The sequence below is a fragment of the Kogia breviceps genome, chromosome 17, assembly GCF_026419965.1.
Source record: "Kogia breviceps isolate mKogBre1 chromosome 17, mKogBre1 haplotype 1, whole genome shotgun sequence".
NCBI classification, from domain to species: Eukaryota; Metazoa; Chordata; class Mammalia; order Artiodactyla; family Physeteridae; genus Kogia; species Kogia breviceps.
This window is the reverse complement of record NC_081326.1, coordinates 75,495,251-75,514,060: the sequence shown is the minus strand read 5'-3', so window position 1 is coordinate 75,514,060 and position 18,810 is coordinate 75,495,251. Positions and strand designations below refer to the sequence as shown.

Sequence of the window (18,810 nt, the reverse complement as noted above, 5' to 3'; positions counted from 1 at the left end):
GGATGGGGGAGGGGCCCGGCACACAGCAGGCACCCAACACACCTGGAGACTACCTTCTCTGAGCCTCGGCTTCCCCACCTGGAAGGGGAGCCACCACCCCTCTCCCAGAGTCCCGGCGGCAGGAGACGCTGTGAGCCTAGGGACGTGGACAGAGCCCTGCTCCACGCAAAAGGACCTGCCCTCATGCCCTCCAGGCCTGGCTTCCTGGCCAGGAAAACGACAGGGTGCACTGGCCAAGCCCTGGGCCCTCCAGCCAGCCCGGCAGCCCACCTACCCACCCGCAAGAACCACCAGCACTGAAGGCAGGGTCCAGGAGAGCAGGGTCACACCTGTTCTGTTCCCTGGTCCTCAGTGCCCAGAGCCCCACCTGGCAGAGTGGACCCTGGCCACATGCATCTGTGGGCACACACAACCCCACCCGTCACGCAGCGTCACCGTCCCAAGTGAGAGAAGGGTATTGTGAGGTTCGGCGGGGACATGCCCAAGGCGGCACAGCCACCTGTGTGTGGGGGCGCCCCCACCTGACTGCCAGCTCCACGGGGCCAGGGCCCAGGTCGGTCTTGATAACAACTTATCTGGGCCTGGCACACAGTAGGTGCTCAAGTTTTGGTGACTCAGTGAGAAAGGAATGCCGGATGGGCTGCTCAGAGCCAGACTCCAAACCACCTTATGAGCCCACGGAGGACCACCGCCCGGACAAGAACACGGGGAGGCACCGCGCCACGGCCTGAGGTGGGACCTGCCATCGCCCACCCCTCAGTCCAGCACCGGGCCTGGCACACGGTGCGTGGCAAGCACCGTGGGGGTGTTGGGTGGTGGCCAGCTCCCCAGGGGGACATCCGGGGGGCAGCCTCTTCCCCTGAATCCCTGCAACAAGGGAGGCCTGGGTGGCCGTGGGGAGACCCCCCACGCCTGCCTCAGGGCCCATTTACTCCTCACAGCAGCCTGCCGGGAAGGTCAACCAGCACCCACTTCACAGGTGGGAAAACCAAGGCTCTGGTGAGGTCTGCAGGCTGAGGGGCTGGACATGACTCCACCTCTCTGGGCCTCAGTCTCCACATCTGAGAAGTGGGGTTAAGAATTTCATGGGAGGATTTGAGGTCAGTGAGGCAAGGCGCCTGCACAGGGCTGCAAAGGGGTCTCCATTTGGGCAAGGCCACAGGCACCCTGTGTCCACTGGCCCTCTCTGGTCCACAGCCCCACACTGCTCCAGCCTAGGAGCAGGCCCCCCTGGAGTCCACACACCACTGATGCCCAGCACCTAGGCACCCACCATCACATGCAGGGCTAACCACAGAGCCGGCCAGCCAGGAGAGGAGGCACAGCGCATGCCCACCTGCCAGGGCTGGAGTGCCCGGCACACTGTGACCAGCTGGCCTGGACTCTACCCACCCTCAGATCCGCTATCAGGGTCCGGCCTGTGGGGGTCACCATGCTCCACCCAGGAAGGCCAGACCAGGGCAACAGCTGCTCTACTGGCCTGGAGCTGACACGCCACCCACCCCAACTCAACCGGCCACCAGCTAGCTGCCGGGGAGAACACAGGAGCGCATCACGAGCCGCCTGGGACAAGGCAGGGACCTGCTCTAAGCTGGGGGACTGCTTGGACAGATGAGGCACCGCCAGGCTTCCAGCCCCAGAGTGGTCTGAAAGCCGGGGCACGGACCTGTACCGGGACCTAGAGCTCAGCCTCGGCGACGTTCGCCGGCAACCCCGCCATCACGACGCAGGGAATCCGGTGGGGTTGTGGCGGGCAGGAGCGCTAGAGACCAAGTCCCCCCAAACTGTGTGGAGGAGGAAACTGAGCCAGGGGATGGGGGGCAGCACCCGACACCCTGCCGGCCCTTGGGGAAGAGGTACTCGGGGTGGGGGGGGGTCTGCCGCCCCTAGAATCGGGGGCGGGGGGAGGGGGTCACGCCTCCCAGCCCGGGCGTCCAGTTGCCGCGGGGGGAAGCGGCGGGCGGAGTCCCGAGCCGGCCCCCCGGCTGAGAGTTGCACGTGGCAGCCTCCAGGCCCGCGCTCGCGCCGCAGCGGCCGCCGGGAGCAGGGTCCCTGGACTTGGGGAGTCGGCCCGCCCTCGGCACGCGCGCGCCCCGCCACGCGCCCGCACCACGCGCGCGCCCCCGCCCGAGCGGGCGCGAGGAAACTGACCTGGCGGTCCGGGAGCCGGCTCCACGGGCGGAGGGCTCGGGGCGCGTGCGCGTGCACGCGGGTCCGGGGCGCGTGCGCGGCCCCGCTCCGGGCGCGCGGGCAGGGCCCGCCGCATCACGTGGGCGGTGCGGCCCAATGGGAGCGCTCCCCACACCGGGAAGACGCGGGCGCGCGGGCGCGCCCCGGAGCCCCGCCCAGGTGGGAAGGGGCGTGTCCGTGGGCTCTGACTGTGGTCTAGAATCCCTCGCAAGGCGGCTGTTGCAGGACGCCGGGGCAGTTGCGGGGCGCCTTGACCCCGAGTGAGGGTGAAGAGGGCAGGGTGCGCTGAGGCTGAGGGATGGAGTCCGGGGTCCAGGGGTTTCACGAAACTTCGGGAATCCTGGACTTCCTCTTGTGTCGACTGGGGCTGAGCCCCACGCGCACGGCGGGTTGCCGTGAGGATGGGTTACGGAAAGCAGTCACCTGTCCCGGGACTTGGAGTCAGACCGGGCCTCGAGGCCCCCAGGCCGCCCATGTTACATGGGGCGGGAGGTGGCTTTCTTGGGGGGGGGGGGACGTGCTGGAGCCCTGGGAGATCTTAAGGTGCCCCCTTGGGGACTGGTCAGGAGGTCCCCTTATGGATCAGCCCATCCTAGGGAGCTCATGGCTCGGCCAGTGGTGACATATGAAGAAACCCAGGACAGAGGGCCCATGGAGCCTGGCCAGGGTCTCCCGGGTGCCTCACTCACCCAACCCTGTCCCCCACACCAGTCCATGGACCCCCAGCCCAGCCAAGTGCCCAGCCTCTCCTTCCACACTCTGGTCCTGCCTCCATTTCTCGGAGAGGATGCCCTCCGACCACCCACCCACCTGGACCACTGGAAGGCAAGAGTGAGCCCATCCTCCTTTGTGTGGAATCCTGCAGGACCCCAGCTCACTGTCCCCAGGCCACCTGAGCAGGCCCAGGCTCACTCCTCCAGGTGCCCTCCACCTGCCACCTCAGTGCCACAGTCTCGTGCACCTGTGTGCAGTTCCTCCAATAGTCAGGGTCCATCCCACCTAAGGGCCTTTGCACTTACTGTTCCTTCTGCCTGGAAAGTCTTGCCCCAGACTATCCCTGTGGTGCTGTCCTTCACGTGTGGTCCCTCTCAGCTGTTGTCTCCTCTGAGAACTCAATCTCTGCTGACCATCCCCTCACTCGGCCCCAGAGCTGTGCTCCAAGCTCTGCCAGAAAGTCACAGGCAGTTACACATAACACCGATCGTGGTCTGGGTGAGGACCTCACCGGTATCCCCACCTGTGTCTCCAGCACACAGACCTACATTTGGCACACCAAAAGTACACTCAGTCTTGGATGGGGGCTGGTCGGATGGTCCCCAGAGGCCCCCGATTCCTCCCTAAGAGGCATCAGGGGCTCAGAGGGCAGAGCCTTGCCGATGTGGGTTCAAATCTCAGTTCACCAGCTCATTTAATGCCTGCACAACCCCATGAGGTAAGGACAATTGTTCTCTCTTATCTTGTAGATGAAGACACAGAGAGGTTAAGCAACTTCCAAAGATCACACAGCAAGTCGGGACTAGAGCTGGTCCAGGCCTTCCTCGTTGAACCACAAAGCTGGGCTTCCCTGTCCTTCGTGCCTTCAAACAGGGAAGAGTGGGAAAGCTGTGCTGTTGGAAGAGGCAACATCTGTCATGCATTCCAGCTTTGAGGGCCTAGGACGCCTCCACTGAAATGGGAGCTGAGCACCCACTGAGGCAGCCCATTTCCAGGTCCATTTATATATATAAATATATGTGTGTGTGTGTGTGTGTGTGTGTGTATATACACACACACACATTTATTTATTTATTTTTGACCATGTTGGGTCTTTGTTACTGCGCGCGGGCTTTCTCTAGTTGTGGTGAACAGGGGCTTCTCATTGCAGTGGCTTCTCTTGCTGCGCGGCACGGGCTCTAGGCTCGCGGGCTTCCGTAGTTGTGGCTCACAGGCTCTAGAGCGCAGGCTCAGTAGTTGTGGCGCACAGGCTTAGTTGCTCTGCAGCATGTGGAGTCTTCCCAGACCAGGGCTGGAACCCGTGTCCCCTGCACTGGCAGGTAGATTCTTAACCACCGTGCCACCAGGGAAGTCCCGGCTCCATTTTAATTACTGATCTTTTTTTTTTTTCAATGTCGAGCTTGACCTCGAAGATCAGCGCCTGCATCCCTAACTTTTCATACGCTTCCTCCTCTCCTGCCCCAAGTCTCAGAGAGGTTTCTCCCCATGCATGTGGCCTTCCTCACGGGCTGGGGTCCCTTTCACGTCCACATTCTTGGCATCTGTATGGGGACCCGAGGAGGAGGATCCAAGAGTTCCAGTCCCTAAACATTCACTGAACTCCAGCCTCGTACCAGACACTTACGCCCACTGTCCCACCAAGTCTGCACCGCGCCCCGCAGAGGAGAGGCCACCACCCCTATTTTGCAGATAAGGAAGCTGAGGCTCAGTTAAGGCAGAGCCGGGATTCGAACCCAGGTCTGGGGAGGCCAAAGCTGGCACCCCTGCTGTGAGTGGACTGGGCGGGGCAAGAAGGGGTGAGCTGAGTGGTGATCTCCTAGCAGGAAGGGTTGGCTCACAACCGATCTCCTTTACATGGGAAACGGGGCCACAGAGATGATGGCCGAGTGAGGGAAGAACAGAGTCAGAATCCAGACCTGAATTCCAGATGACCGAATCCTCCCTGGGATTGAGGGCCCCACCCCATCTACTCCCAGTCTCTGGACCTGCCCACCACCCCCCAGCATGGCTGAGAGGAGGCCCCCAGCTGGGGAAGAGGGCCCGCGGGGGGAGGTGGGTTAGGAGGATCGGACAGGGGAGCGCCCCGCCGGGGTGACAGGATTAGCAGATTAGCTCCAAGGAGGACAAAGGCGAGGTCAGTGCTAAGTGGATTTCCAGAAAGCAGCCTGGGCCCGGCAGGCCTGGGCCCAGCGGCAGTAGGGCCACAAGCAGGGACCCGGCGCCAGCCGTGGGCAGCAGGCAGCTGCTTCGGAGCCCCCAAGGCCAGGCTGCGCGCCTTAACCTCTCCCTGCCTCCACCTCCTCATCCATAACGGGGTCAGAGTGACAGCTCCAGCCTTGGGGGATGAGACTTGACACCGGCTTGGTTCCACCTGTCGCTGAACACGTGCCCAGTAGATGTTCTTAGGACTGTCCTTCCAGAATCATCTTCAGGTCCCAGCGTCAAACATGAGCGAAGGGAAAAAGAACCTCTGGTTGTCTTTTGGGTTTTTTTATGGCTGTGTCGCGCAGCATGTGGGATCTTAGTTCCCTGACCAGGGGTCAAACCCGTGCCCCCTGCGGTGGAAGTTCAGAGTCCCAACCACTGGACCACCAGTGAACTCCCCTTAAAGAGTTTCTAGTTGAACGTTAAGTCAGGTAAACACAAAAGCTGGGTGCGAGGTACAGGACGAGAAGAGGAACCTCAGGGACTGACTCCCAGTGGCCACGTTACACCCATTTCAGCCGCAGAAGCAAAGGCCCATCCTGAGCGCGGTGGGACCCTCCTCCCCCCGACAGTGCCCCACCAGGGCACCGGGCCCCGAAGGTGTGAACCAGGACAGCCCTCACCTGTGTGCTCACCCAGCCTCCCTCCTGCAGACAGAGGGTGTCTGGAACACCTCCAGAGGCCCTGGTAGCATCGAGAGGTCTCCACAATGCCCCCATGTGTTGGCTTTCTCACCCTCACCTGGGATCACCCGAGTAAACCCCCTGCACCCAAGTCCCGATCTCAGGCTCTGCTATCAGGGGAGCCAAACGCACAACTGTGTTCCAAATAGGAAGAGGAAACTGGGCTTGGAGAACAAGGCCTTGGGGGTTCATCACTCTCTTTCCCAAGTTTCCAATAACACAGTCAAGTTGCTTAGACGATGATTTTATGTGCGCTCGCTGTGCTGCGAAACAGTCACCTCAAACTTAGGAGCTTGAAACAGCAATGACCGTGTGTCCTCTCTGGGCACCTGTGGGGCAGGAGTTCTGACGCTTAGCTGGGCAGTTCTGGCTCAGGCTCTCATGGCAGCTGCAGTGGTGGCCTGGCTGCATCATCTGAAGGCCCAGCTGGGGCGGGAGGACCTGCTCCAAGCTCGCTCACCGCCCCAGCTGGCCAGCTATGCAGGCTGTTGGCTGTGGCCCATCCCTCCTCTTGAGAGCAGGTCTCCCAGGGGGGTGTCCTCACCAGACAGCGGCTGGCGTCCCCCAAGTCAGCGACCGCAGAGAGAAGCTACCATGCATTTGTAACCCAGCCCCAGGAGTCGCTCATGCCCCCGCCACCGTTGTGCATCCGTCACGGGCCAGCCCTGCAGTCAGCGTGGGAAGGACAGGACCCCTTCACGGGCCTGCAATCTGATCAGGAGGCAAAGGCAGCGCAGGATGAGCTCTGGTCCCCACGGGGGAGGCGGGAGTCCTCCCTCCCAGTGCCAGGGTGGAGGAGGGGCAGTTCTTTTTTTTTTTAAGTTTATTTACTTATTTATATATTTGGCTGCATTGGGTCTTCGTTGCTGCGCGCGGGCTTCCTCTAGTTGCGGTGAGCAGGGGCTACTCTTTGTTGTGGTGCACGGGCTTCTCACGGCACTGGCTTCTCACGTCGCGGAGCACGGGCTCTAGGTGCGCAGGCTTCAGTAGTTGTGGCACACGGGCTCAGTAGTTGTGGCTCGCGGGCTCCAGAGCGCAGGCTCAGTAGCTGTGGCTCACGGGCTTAGCTGCTCCGCGGCATGTGGGATCTTCCCAGACCAGGGCTCGAACCCGTGTCCCCTGAATCGGCAGGGGGATTCTTAACCACTGTGCCACCAGGGAAGTCCAGAGGGGCAGTTCTTCAGCCCAGACTTCTGAGACTGCCGATGGGGGTGGGGGTGGGAGCCCCGGGGGCTATTGGAGCCGGAGCACCAGTGGAGCGGAAGGTCCCCAGCTAAGCCTGGAAATCCCAGCCCTTTCACCAATTGCTGGCTCTGACAACCACGAGTGCTATGCCAGGCTGTCCTGGGGGTGCTGCAGGCTGGAGTGGGAGAGCCCACCCAGGCAGCTCCCCAGTTACGGTGGCCAGGAACACCTGGGGAGGCCGCTGGGCCAGGGAATTGGGAGGGTGCGTTCCAGGCATCATCACATGAGGGGGGCCTGCAGGCCAAGCAGCCATTAGGCAAGCAGGTCCCGAAGAGTGATCCGGTGTGTGCCAAGGCCTCCCTGAGGACGGCCACGGCCGGCTGTGTCCCCCACCCAGCCCTGCTGACCCCTGGGTCCATCTACACCCACTGCTGCTCTTGGCGACCTCCGGCTCCATCCCTGGAGCCCCCAGGGCACCAGATCAAGCCCACCTCCTGGCCTTTGCACAAGCTGTGCCATCCACCCGGGATGCTGCAGCAGAGAACTAGCAGCCAGAGGACCCAGTCGACTAGGGCTCCCACCAGTGAGGAGGCCTGGACACCGACACAGCCTGCATTCCCGACACCTCCTGGGATGGTTAGGACCAGAAGGCTTGAGGTGGACACCTCCAGGCGCCAGCCCGGAGCGGGCATCGGGCATGCCTCGCGAGCGCCCCCTCGTGGTGACTGTGAGAAGGGCCAGCTGCTCGCGAGTGAGACCTGGGCCGTCACAGGCCGGAGCTCAGCCACCGGTGCGATGCTCTAGCGTCCCCATCGGGCAGCGCTTATGAAACAGGTGGCCCACAGTTTGGTTTCACGCTGGGCCCAGGAATTACGTAGCCGGTCCTGCCTGGCCCTCCACCCAGCCCCAGTGACCTGGGTTGCCAGGGAGATGGCAACAGGGAAATGTGGGAGCGGGAGCCCCCCCCACTCAGTTCAGAATGAGGCGCAGAGGAGGCAAGCCACACACGCAGGGGCTGGCTCCTAACCCCTCCAGGGACCACCCTGGGGAAGGGAGAAGGGAAGGGACTGGGACGGGAAGAGCAGGGCGTGCCACCACCGCCAGAGCCCGCTGGCAGCCCCACTGAGCTTCTGCACAGCCCTGGGGTAGGTCTCTTATCTCAGCCCTCTGGGGTCCCCAATATATCTGAATCTGTCCCCACCTCCTGTGGGCCCACGGAGGACAGGGTCCCTCCTGCTCGGTCTCCTCTCTGCACCCCAGGGGCCAACAGGAGCCTGGTATAGGCATTGGGGACAGGGGCCAAAACTGTGCCCCAGGAGCAGGGTCTTGGGGCTCCAGGGCCGGGGGTGCCCAAAGGGGGTAGCAGGAGGCTCAGGTTCTCACGGAACCACCTGCAGCCACCCTGGCCTTTCCACCCACCGAGACTGTGGTCCTGGGCGAGGCCTCTGAGTGTCAGAACCCCTGCCACACAAAGCCCCAGAAGTCAGCCCAGGAGGGTCCGTCCTTTCACCCCGACACCATGAGGAGAGCTTGTTTCGGTGCATTGCCCCCCTCAGCAACCGAGGCCCAGAGTGGATAAAGTGGGAACCCTCGCGGGTGCGGTCCACGGTCAGGGGGCCTCAGCGGGCACCGAAAGGGTCATTGCACCCCTCACAGAAGTTTGCACCCAGGAGGTGGGGGTACAGTACTTGCGGAAGGCCGGAGGGCAGTCTCTCCTGGGACTAGGCCAGGAGGCTTCCTGGGGGAAGAAACACCCCCACCGGGCCCTGCAGTGGGAGTGGGGTTAGGGTTTGTCCCGATCGGGATGGGGGATTCAAAGGCCCAGGGGAGGGAGGGACAGCAGGACACCAGCAAGACAGGAGTGACAGGCGAGGGTCCTGCAGCAGGACCACCAGCTGTGTCTCAGCAAGCTCACCCCCAATGCAGAATAACCCCAGTGTAGGTCCCCCCAGCCCCCTACCCTCAGCACTGGACTCCAAGGTGGGAGCTGCTGACCGTCTGGGGAACAGCAGGGCTGACAGCTCGGGAGGGTTGAATGGTACAGAGAGGGTCCAAGGAGACCCCAGGAGACCCAGGGGACGGCAGGGGCAGCTGGCTGGCCATCCAGGCATCCGGGATTGGGTAAGAGCTGTGTGGTGGCCCCAGGGCAGTGGGGACTGTCCGGCCAGGTCTCCCCAAGTCTGGCATGTTCTGACTCTGCATAGGGAGTCCCCTCTTGGGGAGCCTGTAGGGGACAGAGGGCAGCCTCGGAACAGGTGACCCCATGCCAAGGTCATGGGGCCCCCAACAGTGACACTTCCCAGGAGACAGCGGGTCCAGGCCAAGCAAACCTGATGGGTCTGAGCGCCCCTAACCCTCCCATCCACAGGACAAGGCCCACATGGATCCAGGGACTGTGGGCGGCTACCATCAGGCCTCCCCGAGCCTGAAGATACCACATCCTCCACATTGATGTGTGTGTCTGTCTTCTCCAGGGGGTCTGAGATACCCTTGCTGCCCTGTCCTCTGCCTCCTTAGTGGTGGACACTCAGGGACAGGAGCCCTGTGGGCAGGAGAGCTGTGAACCACAGCCACCAGGGGGCAGCACAACTCTCTGTAGCCTGAGCTCCCTGCTGGAGAGTCCCAGGAGGTGGCCGGAGAGAGACCCCACGACTCATCACACACACCATCTCGGGCTGCTGACCGCCGCACGGGAGACTTTGTGGGGAGACTGAGCCCTCGTTCCCAGGAAGCTCCCAGTGCTGAAAATATGGCCTAACAACGTAGTGAGCTCCCTCTCACAGGAGTGTCCAAATATAGGCCACGTGCTGAACCTCTACAATGCTCTGAGCTAGAGGGTACAAACTGCAGAGCACATTGGAGCTGCCCATGCCTCAAGAGTCTGCACCCCACAGAAAGACAAATATCATATGATATCTCTTATATGTGGAATCTAAGAAAAAGGGTACAGGGCAGGGGACACGGGTTCGAGCCCTGGCCTGGGAAGATCCCACATGCCGCGGAGCAACTAAGCCCGTGCGCCACAACTAGTGAGCCTGCGCGTCCGGAGCCCGTGCTCCACAACGGGAGAGGCCGCGGCAGTGAGAGGCCCGCGCACCGCGATGAAGGGTGGCCCCCGCTCACCGCAACTGGAGAAAGCCCTCGGAGAGAAATGAAGAGCCAACACAGCCAAAAATAAATGAATACATTTTAATAAATAAGTAAAATTTTTAAAGGGTACAAATGAACTTATTTACAAAACACAAGTAGAGTCACGGATGTAGAAACCAAACTTATGGTTACCAGGAGGGAGAAACTGGGAGATTGGGATTGACATATACACACTACTATATATAAAAGAAATAACTAATAAGAACCTACTGTATAGCACAGGGAACTCTGCTCAATACTCTGTAACGGACTATATGCAAAAAGAATCTAGAAAAGAGGGGTTATATGTATATGTATAACTGATGTACTTTGCTGTACACCTGAAACTAACAACATTGTAAAGCAACTCTACTCCAATAAAAATTTTTTTAAGAAGGGACTTTCCTGGTGGCGCAGTGGTTAAGAATCCGCCTGCCAACGCAGGGGACACGGGTTCGAGCCCTGGTCCGGGAGGATCCCACGTTCTGCGGAGCAGCTAAGCCCGTGCGCCACAACTGCTGAGGCTGCACACCTAGGGCCCCTGCTCCACAGCAAGAGAAGCCGCCGCAGTGAGAAGCCCACACATCGCAACGAAGAGCAGCCCCCGCTCGACGCAACTAGAGAAAGCCCGCGCGCAGCCACGAAGCCCCAACGCAGCCAAAAATTAATTAATTTAAAAAAGAAAAAGAGTTGGCACCCAGTACCATCCCTTACCAGGGTATAGGCTACGGGTCCCCGGGCTGAAGGAGTGGCTGCCCTCGGCCGGGGCCCCAGTCTGTACCCCCGCCCCAGCATCTACAGGTTCTGCAGGCGATGCCAAAGGCCCCGCCCTCCAGGGGCAGCAGACAGACAGATGCTCACGGTCCGGGTGACATCAGGAGGGTGCCGCGGGCCCCCGGGGTGGGCAGGGCAGCGCAGGCAGAAGAATGGCATACGCAAAGGTGCAGAGGTGCAGAAGCGCGTGGCAGGTTGGGAGCACGAAGGCAGCCGGCAGCACCAGGACCGGGGCGCGCTGTCAGGTGTGCCCAGATGGCAGAGGGTCTCAGATGCCATGCGACATGCCCGGGCTCCGCTCTGCGGTGCAGGACGTCCTTCCTGGGCTCGGCAGGGGCTCATTAGGCACGGTTAGGGCTGCAGCTGGCGTCTACTGAGCACCCTTCACGTGGCAGGCCCTGGCCAAGCACGTTTCCTGCCGCATCTGCTTTATCCCCATTTAACAGAGGAGAAAACCAAGCCTCGGAGAACAGCGGGGGGGCGTGCAGCAGTGGAGGAGGCAAGGCAACCCAGCCCCCACTGCCGATGCTCTTAGCCACCCACCTGCTGAAGACACACTTGAGTGTGGAAGACACATGGGGGGGGCACCCTGTGAGAGACGGGGGAGAGAGCTAGGGCGATGGCCAAGGCAGTGGGGGACAGAGCGGGTTCATAACAGGATGCTGGGCTGAGGAGACTCGCACGTCCCTCTAGGACTTAGAGAAGAACAGTCAAAAGTGGACCCCGCGCTTGGCGCGGCGCTGAGGTGACCCACCGGAGGCCCCTCCGGCAGCAGATGGCCGGGGAGACGCCCCCCGTGTGGGGGAGACCAGCCTGCTGTCCCGGGCACAGCAGCATCTGAAACTCCTTTTGGGGAGTTTTCTTCAGAGCGATTTATGAGGCACAGGAGGGACCAGGCGCCACCCAGCCCCACCTCGCCTGTGCCCAAACACGGGCGTTTGGCAGTGGGCGCCCTCGCTTGGCTCTCGGCCCAGGGGGAGGGGCTGCCCGCCAGTACATGGACCCCACCCCCAGCCCGGGTGCTGGGGGCGTCTGGGCGGCGATGGCAGAGGAAACAGACCAGTACAGTGTGGGGCTCATCACTTCTCTAGCAGCGGATTTCCTTCTGCAAACAGAACTCCCCAGGAAGCCCAAGTTATCGTTCGCAACGAGCTTCAGTAGAACACCTGCTGCGTGCCAGGCCCGCGCCAGGAGGAGCCGGTGACAGGAGGATGCCAGGCAGCTCGGTGGGCAGGAGCCGGGGGCGGTCCCCCCCCCACGCAAAAAGCAGAACGCGTCTCGGCTCGGACCCGCCCTGGGGAGGCGGGGGTTGTGAGCGTCCGAAGGTCTCAGGCAGGAAGTGACTGCGGCGGAGAGCCAGCGTGATGCAGGACCTCTGAGTGACGCCCAGGTACGCGCCCCAAAGCCCGAGCGCAGGGTCTCAGACCAGACCTGCTCGGGAAGCCAAAGGTGGAAGCTGCCCGGGCGTTCACCGTCTGCTCAGAGGACAAGCCCGGCTCCGCCCGCCCTGCGGCGGAGTGTCCTTCAGCCCCAGGAAGGAGGAGACCTGACACAGGCCACAACGGGGATGAACCTTGAAAACATCATGCTCAGCGGGAGAAGCCGGATACGAAGGACTACGTGCTCCTCTTACCTACGATCTCCAGAACAGTCAAACCCACGGAGACAGACAGTGCACGCGTGGTTGCCAGGGGCTGGGGGAGGGGAAGGGGAGTGACTGTTTCATGGAAACCTTTTGGTGGTGGAAACGTTCAGGAACTAGATAAAGGTGATGGTTGCATGACACTGAGTGAACCAAATACCACCGAACTGAATTGTACGCCTTAACATGGTTGACTTTACGTTATGTGAATTTTTCCTGAATAAACACAGAGCGACGGGGTCTCTTGGAGAGACCAAGCGGCCTGGGAGCCCCGAGGCGGAGGTCACTGCTGTGCGTGTCCTCCCTCCCACGCTCGGGGGGGGTCACTGTCCCACCCCCTGGTGTGAGGCGTGGCCATGCCACCGACATCAGCCCTGGGGAACAGGAGCAGAGCTACGGGGGCACTTCTAGGCCAAAGCATTTAAGACCCTATGAGTGATGCTTCCGCCTCCCAATGGCAGTGGATCCTGAAGCCTCATGTTGGGACCGCAGAGGCTTCGTGTGAAGATGGAGTCTCTGTCACTAGGGTCCCCAGGCCAGCAGGGAGCAGGAGCCCCACCCCCACTCCCCTGACCTGCAATGGACACGTGGTGTGAGTGAGAAACATATCCTCACTGTCTGGGCCCCTGGGACTCAGGGCTGTGTGTTGCTATACTGACCTCTCACCCACTCTGGACAGGGGACATCTGAGCAGGGCCCTCAATGAGGCTAAGGGTGAGACTGTGCTGGGAACCTGAGCGAACAGCCAGAGCAAAGGCCCTGAGGCAGATGTGTGCCCAGTGTGGTCAAGGACAGGCATGGGTGGAGCCCAGAGGCCACAGTGGGAGGCCAGAGCCTATGGGACGTGGGGCCTTTGGGGCCTGCAGGAAGCATAGGCTGTCACGGTAAAGGGATGGGAGCCCCAAGCCATTTTAAGCAGGGAATTGTAAGGTTGGATTTAAGCTCTAGGAAGATGCTCTGGGCCTTGTGGAAAACGGGCACTTTGAGCAGCAAGTGATGGAAACCAGGACTACACGGCCTTCCCCAGGAAGGAAGGTTATCTCACATAACAGGAGCCACAGAGGGAATGTGGGCTCCAGACGCAGGTCGATCAGGCTCTGGCTGTGCTTCTCTGACATTCTTCCCCAACCTCGTTCTCCGCTGGGCTCCCCTCACGGTCACAAAAAGGCTGCCTGTTTATCCAGGGACAGAAGAAAGCACAGAACCCACAAGGCCGCCTCTGGTCACCTTTCACTGGCCTAAATCAGCCTAGACTTGCCCACCCCAGAACCAATCACTGGCTAGGAGGGAGGACGGATGATCTGTGATCGGTCAGAGGGTTGCACTGTAAAACCCCCAACCCAGCCACACAGAAAAGCTCCGGGAGCTCAGATCCATGCACTGTCTGGAAGCCTGGCCAGAGCCTCAAGAATCTATCCAGCTCTGGCCCTGCTCAGCCACCTGCCATGGCTCCCCGTCGTCTGCAGGGCGGAGCCCAGACTCACGAGCGTGGCTCCCGCCTGTGTTCCTAGATTATTTCATCCCTACAATGACCCTGCAAAGTCAATACAACTATTCCCTTCCCTCTAGAGGTGAAGAAACTGAGGCACAGAGAGGTCAGGTAATGTGCCCAAGGCCACAGAGCAGGTAAATAAATGGTGGAGCCAGGATTCACAGCCAGGCAGCTGGTCCAGAACTTCCCACACTGCCTGCTTTCTGGCCACTCCTCCCTTGGACGGCCACAGCCCAGCCTCCTCTCTCTGCTAGCGATGCCTTTTTCCCTCCACAGACCATCGGTCTGCACCCCCTCCGTTTTCCCAGACAACCAATTCCGATGTCACCTCCTCCAAAAGGCTTCCTGGGCTCTACTTCTGAGAGAGTAGGGACCTGGTAGCCTGGGGCCAGGACTCAGGTGTGACTCTGGCCTGCTGGGTGAGTCTCTGAGGACTCACCTGTGAAACGGGGATGGTGACACAGCTAGGTCACTGTGTGGAGGGTGTCCTGAAGCCCCCTGCGGCCCCCGCCCTGTCTCCAGCCAGCATAAGCTTGAGGCCTCCCTCCTGCACCTGGAGTTTCCGCGGACACAGCCCCAGTGTAAACACAGGGAGGCTCAGGAGAAGAAGTGTCAGCCGGCCTTAAACAAACCCGCTCGGCGGACCGGAGACGAGGAGCAGGCCAGCAGGCGGCGGGGGCCCTGGCTGGAAGGATTGAAGTGGGATTTAAACAGGATCTGATTTACAAATAGGAAAAAATAATTATCTACAAGGCCCCAGACAAAGTCTGTTCTTGAATGGATGGACGGATGCAGGGAAGGGGGGGGGGGGGCAGGCAGGCGGATGGATGGGAGGATGGACGGATGGACGGAAAGAGATCGTGCCAACCTGAGACTAGCCTCAGGTAGTAACTAAGTGTCGGCCAGGGTCTAGGCTGGAAACTGGGAGCTAAGAGGGCCGACCACCCAGTGCCCACTCTGACCAACGTCTCAGCGTGCTGGCAGGAGCCAAGGCTGGCCGAGCGATAGTCACCCCTGGCTGCAGATCAGAGTCACTGGGGGAGCCTTTAAGATGCTGATGCCCAGGCTCCCACCCAGACCACTGAGGCCAGCCTCCTCGGGGCCTGGCCTGGGCCTCTGTATCGGATCCAAACCCCCAGGTGACCCTCGCCCCACCCACTCAACCCCGCACGACCATGAGGTGGACCCCAAAACACATCTCTCATCTGCTCCTCACTCTAGCAGCGAGCGCTGCTGTCCTCCTCGTGCGGATGGGGAAACGGAGGCACGGGCAGGCTCAGTGACTCGGGGAGGAGGCAGCCGGGCTAGGATGAGAGCCTAAACGTGTCATCACAAACTGTCCCCATCACCTCACCTGAGGACCCATCTCAGTCCCTCCAACCTGCGCGGGAGAGAAATGAGCCCCAGAAGGGGGTCCAGAGCGTCGGGGCAGACGCCCTCCCCAGCAGCTCCCCCAGCCTGTCCTGGCTCCGACCCTCCAACTCTCAGTGTGACCGCGGGGGCCGCCTCCCCGTCTCCAGAGAGGGGCCGGACCACACCCCGCCCCCAGCCCGCACGGGGCCTCGGATCCCTGAAGGCTCTGGCAGACCCTCACGACACAGACAGACAATTTCACGCACAAATTCTGGGGCTTCGTGGATCCACCGGAGCCACCCAAGACTCTGGATCCAGAACCCGGGATCAGCTAAAGGAACCAAAGAGTCTCAGAGCTTCCCCTTACGGAGCATGTTTTTGAATTACCTGATTGTCCACCTGCCCGTGCACACAGGTGCCGGGGGGACGCAAAGGCTAGGCCGGTGGCCCCTTCCTGCCGGTCGGAGAGAGCCACACCCACTTCCCCCTCCCCGGGGCCATATGCCCAGCCTGCCCCCTCCCAGTCACCCACAGGAGGGACAGAGTAGCATCCACTTCGAGACAGGGGGCCTGCTGCAGCCCATCCTCCACCTTTCTCCCGCCTCAGGTGACAGGAGGCCCCACCCGGACCTGGCTGTCAGCTGTGGCCCCTGGCCGGAGCCCTAACCTGAAACCCCACCGCACCAGCGGGGTTCCTCCTCCCTCCCCTCTCCAGGGGCTGACTGGGGCCCATGCAGCCCCAGGGCTCTGCCCAGCCCCTAGGCTATGGCTTATGGAAAGGGGGGCTCTGGTCCCCGCCCCCAGGGCCTCCAGGGCAGCCCCCCTTCTCTGTTTGGCATAGCAATTTCTTCCCACAAAACGTGCCCGACGCTCAAAGCTTTGGGGGACGGTGGCGTTGGATCCACTCCCTTCCTGCTCGGGCTAGGGGTGAGGGGGTCAGTTCTGTCACCCGAGGGTCCTGACGCTGCGGGTCTCTGAGGTCCTGCCTTCCCGGCGGCCTTCCTGTCCCGAGTCAACGGAGAAGAGCCTGGTGGCTGTGAGCTGCTCCTGAATCAGGCCCGTTCCCAGCCCAGCCCTGCCCCATGGTGGCTGGCACTCCGCCATGCTTGTTCCAGCCACAGGGCGGCCGGGGGCGGGGATGGGGGGGGTGGGCGGTGGGGGGGTGTTTTATTTGCCGCAAATGCATTCCTAACCGCTCCACCCGCCACGTTAGGGCTCCCTGTGGAGAGCCAACCCAGGCCCGGCAGCTGGTCCGGGCTCTGTCCACGCCCAACAAACTCGAGCTGCCGCTGCAGTTTGGTCACCGCCTTGATGGTCATCTTAATGCCATTACCGTCAGCACCGTCACCGTCATGTCCACTGGTGCCTGTGGCCCTGACGACCAGTGTCCCTGCCAGATCCAACGCTCTCCCACCTCCCCACAGACGAGAGCCTGAAGTGCAGGGCCTGGGACAAGTGCCCAGTAGGGACACTTGGCTCACGGCCTGAGAGCAGGTGAGGGAGGGGCCCGAGCCCAGAGTCCCCCTCGTTGGAGGGAGAGCAGGCTGGGGGCCCCAAGAGTCAGCCCCACCCTCGTCCCCTCCGCTGACTTGCCCAAAGGTCACCAGCTGGAGAGGGGAACCAGATTCTCAGGCACCAGAAAACACCCTTGACCATGGGCACAGCCATCCCGACAGCCGGAAAACAGGCCTTGGCCCCCGCCCTGGCTCTCTCACTCCTACCCCAAGTTCAACCCACGCCCAACCCCTCCCACCCGTCTAAACACCTTCTAGGTCTGGCATCTGTCCTCCTGACAGGACTCGTAAGCAGGAAGTAGCCAGCAGGCCCGCCCAGGCGGATCCCAGACACCACCAGCTCCACAGGGAGAAAGAGGACAGCTTGGGAAGGGCCTCCCATAGGACCCAGCAAGCCCCCCCGTTCCCCATCGAAAGAGAGACCTCCCTGGTGCAGGGACAGGGCAGGGCACGGAGGTCACAGGGTCACTCGTGATGTGTGAAGACCTTTCTTAAGAGATGCCAGGGTCAGGTGGTGGGGTGGCATGTACCCAGGCTGGGTGCCCTACTACTGACCCCAGCCAGCAAATGAGCCCTGGTCCCACGCTGAGCCCCGACCCCTCGGCCCATGAGCTGGGAGGGTGGAGGGCTCACTGGTCCTCTTCCTGCAGGTGAGCGTATGCCGAGGCTCGAGCCGTGAAGCCCCAGCCTTGGCTCCCATAGCTGTGGTCAGTTGCCGAGCTGGGACCCGAGCCCGGGCCTTGGACTCTGAGTCTGGCACTGTCATCTCCCACCAAATAAAGCTCCTGAGGACATGACCAGGGCCCTGGGAGGGTCACATGAGCCTCTCCTGGGCAAGTGCCCTGAGTCCGGGGGCAGAGCAGGTCTGTGCCCAGCGCTGACAGAGGGCAAGACCCGGTGGGGTTGGGAGCCGGAGGCCTCTGAGAAGACAGCACAGGACAGAACAGCCTGATCTGGGGGGCAGGTGCTTCCTTGGTGGGAGATGACCTCACACCGCACCCCATCAGCAAAGCCAGGGATTCTGGTCTGGCAGGGAGCAGACGTCCCAGCCCCCCATGTAGCCCCCACCCACCCGGGGTCAGTTCTCTGTAAAACGGAGGAGGCTGTCAGATACACGGCTGCTCCTGTGAACCTTCCGGGGCTGCGTGCCTTTCTGGTTGCAACTTGAGAAAGACACTGAACTTACGTACTGTCTATATGACACGACGCCCCAGTGGGGCCCGGGGCCGCCCCTTCGACCAAACACTGATCGTTCTGCAGCGGGAAGTATCAAGCTCACTCTGAGCGGAACCCGTAAAGGTCTCCCAAGACGCTCTGGCTGCTTGTGGCCGAGGGGGTTGGAGCGCCTTCAGCTGTAGCTCACCTGCTGCTTTCCCATCTCGGAGCTGTTTGGTCTTCGGGGCCTTGAGTGGGGGCTCTGGGGACCATCCAGCCTGCACCTCCGCGTCGCTGCCCGTCGGCCGGTGCCTGCCCACTCCCCGACGCCCCACCCCAGCGCCCTCCCCACCCACCAACCCAGAGAACTGGCGCCAGCTTTCCAGAAAGCTCTGTCCTAGCCAAAAGAAACAGCAGCCCTCCCCCCGTTCCCACCAGCTGCCGGCTCTTCAGGGCGGTGGGCAGGGGGTGGGGCTCCATGGACGGGGACCCAGACATCCTCCCACCCCCCTGATCTGGGCTTTGCCCCTACCGCCCAGATGGACGGACCAAGGTCAGGGAGGAGACAGGCTGGGACGTGTCCAGGGCGCCCTCGGGAGGCAGGGGCCAACCCAGGCTCCCGCCACCGACCGCGCCCCATCAGCTGGAGAAACGTGGGGATCCCATCCCCAAGTGCCTGCTTCAAATCCTCGCCCCACAGCCCGTTAGCTGGGTGGCCTCGGGCCCCTGCCCTCTCTGTTTCCTTGCCTATGAGAGGGAGGGGTAGTACTGACA

The 18,810-nt window shown here is 61.8% G+C and overlaps 1 protein-coding gene across 3 annotated transcripts in view; it reads right to left on the bottom strand.

Moving 5' to 3' along the window:
* PTP4A3 (protein tyrosine phosphatase 4A3) overlaps nucleotides 1-2,246 on the bottom strand; it is a 35,607-nt gene extending 33,361 nt beyond the window's left edge. The window contains exon 1 of one of the 3 annotated variants that reach the window (XM_067017588.1): nucleotides 2,152-2,246. The gene's annotated coding sequence lies outside the window, so the exon portion shown is untranslated. The remainder of the gene's footprint in view (nucleotides 1-2,151) is intronic. The other 2 variants (XM_067017597.1, XM_067017592.1) reach the window with 2 other exon arrangements.
* Between the last annotated feature and the right edge of the window lie 16,564 nt (nucleotides 2,247-18,810).